The sequence below is a fragment of the Panthera uncia genome (genome assembly GCF_023721935.1).
Source record: "Panthera uncia isolate 11264 chromosome A1 unlocalized genomic scaffold, Puncia_PCG_1.0 HiC_scaffold_17, whole genome shotgun sequence".
In the NCBI taxonomy this organism is placed as follows: domain Eukaryota; kingdom Metazoa; phylum Chordata; class Mammalia; order Carnivora; family Felidae; genus Panthera; species Panthera uncia.
In genome coordinates, this window is record NW_026057577.1 from 114,630,976 (window position 1) to 114,632,796 (window position 1,821).

The window sequence follows — 1,821 nt, forward strand, 5'->3', positions numbered from 1 at the left end:
CACTTTGGGGTTTAAAATAAATGAATGCATGAAATATAAAAGGAGATACTCAGGTATGTGCACAGTCTTTGTCTTCTTTGTTTTCCTCAAAGCAATTATAAGAACTTAACAGTGGTTTCATTCAGAGAGAGGCTGAAGGTGGAAGAGAAGGACACATTTACTACTCATTTTATACCTTTCTGTAATTCAAATTGTCAAACCTTAAATAAGTTTCATTTTATTATCATTTTTCTTGTCAATAGTGGCTCTCTTGATGGGAGATTATGGTCCATTTTTAGTTTGTATCTTTGTCAAAGAGAGAGAGAAACTCATGGTAAGAAATAATTCTTCTTCTTCTAGATGCTGTATATGTCAATGAGATGTTTAGCTGTGATGCAGCCATTTTGTGAACATGAGGTAATCTAGTTAGTGGGTGGCAATCAGAAAGATAGAAAGACCAGGGACCTCAGTTTTCTTGATGAGTAGCTGAATTATCCAACCCTTCACTATTTAGGACATAATATAATGTAAGAGAAAAGATTATCCTTATTGTTAAAGTCAGTGGAGGCAGGATTTTATGTTACTTGCAGTTAAAATAAACCTAAACTGGTACACCATCTATTGAAGAGATAAAAGGCATGTTCTATGTTCTAAAAGGCAGGGATTGAGATGCAAAGGTCAGATTATACTATGCCACAAACTTCAGCTTCAAAGTGAGATACAAATGACTGTTAAATGTGAAAAACTCAACCTCACTCTTAAAGAGAAGGGCATTTTAAAACTACAATGAAATGACATTTTTTATCTCCATGTTGACAAAGAACAAAAAGCTTGATCACATCCAATAGTGTCAAAGGGAAATCCGCATACCCATTTATAAACAGTATAGAGCTACGGAAAGAATTTTGTTAATAATTTTCAAAACTAAAAATCGAAACCCAACAACTCTGCTTTGCAAGAGGATGTACATAATGATAGTCATTACAGCATTGTTTGCAAATTCAAATTAGCTAAAAACTACCCAATTGCCCATCGTAAGGGGAACAATTAATGAATCACATTACATTAATATTGAATTCTTTGAAGTAATTAAAAAAATGAAAATATATCAAATAAATATTGAGAAAAACAATTTGCAGAATAGTACAGAATGGTATACTGCCACTTGTGTTTGTGTGTGTGTGTGTGTGTGTGTGTGTGTGTGTGTGTGTTGGGGGTTATTTTAAAAAGTATAAACCGAATCTGGAATGATAAACAAAAACCCAATAACATCAGTTGCACTAAGGAGGGGGATTAGGTGGATAGGTGGATGCAAGCAAGAGAAGGAAGAAAGACTGACTTTCACTATAATACCTCTATGTACCTACTGAATTTTGTGCCATGCACTTATATTAGCTATTCAGAATGATTCATTAGTAGAAGGAGAGATAATCATAATAATAAAAGAATAGGTAGCTTTGCAGCCTTTTGGCTAAGATCAAGTGTGGTACCTGTTCTTATCCGTTTAATATCTGATTTTTCCTCTATCCAGTAAGAAAATAATAACTTAATGGAGGAATATCACAAGATATTAGCTAGAAAAATTATTATTTCTATAAATGTGAAGGTATATTCAATTTTAAATATTCATTTATTTAAAAATGTTAATAGATGGGTGCCTGGATGGCTCAGTTGGTTAAGCATCCGACTTTGGCTCAGGTCAAGAACTCGCATTTTGTGAGTTCGAGCCCCACATCGGGCTCTGTGCTGACAGCTCAGAGCCTGGAGTCTGCTTCTGATTCTGTGTCTCCCTGTCTCTCTGCCCCTTCCCCACTCATGCTCTGTCTCTGTCTCTCTTTCAGA

At 34.9% G+C, this 1,821-nt stretch overlaps 1 pseudogene; it reads left to right on the top strand.

Moving 5' to 3' along the window:
* Positions 1-1,430: 1,430 nt before the first annotated feature.
* LOC125935917 (uncharacterized) lies at positions 1,431-1,567 on the top strand (annotated as a pseudogene).
* The last annotated feature ends 254 nt before the right edge of the window (positions 1,568-1,821 follow it).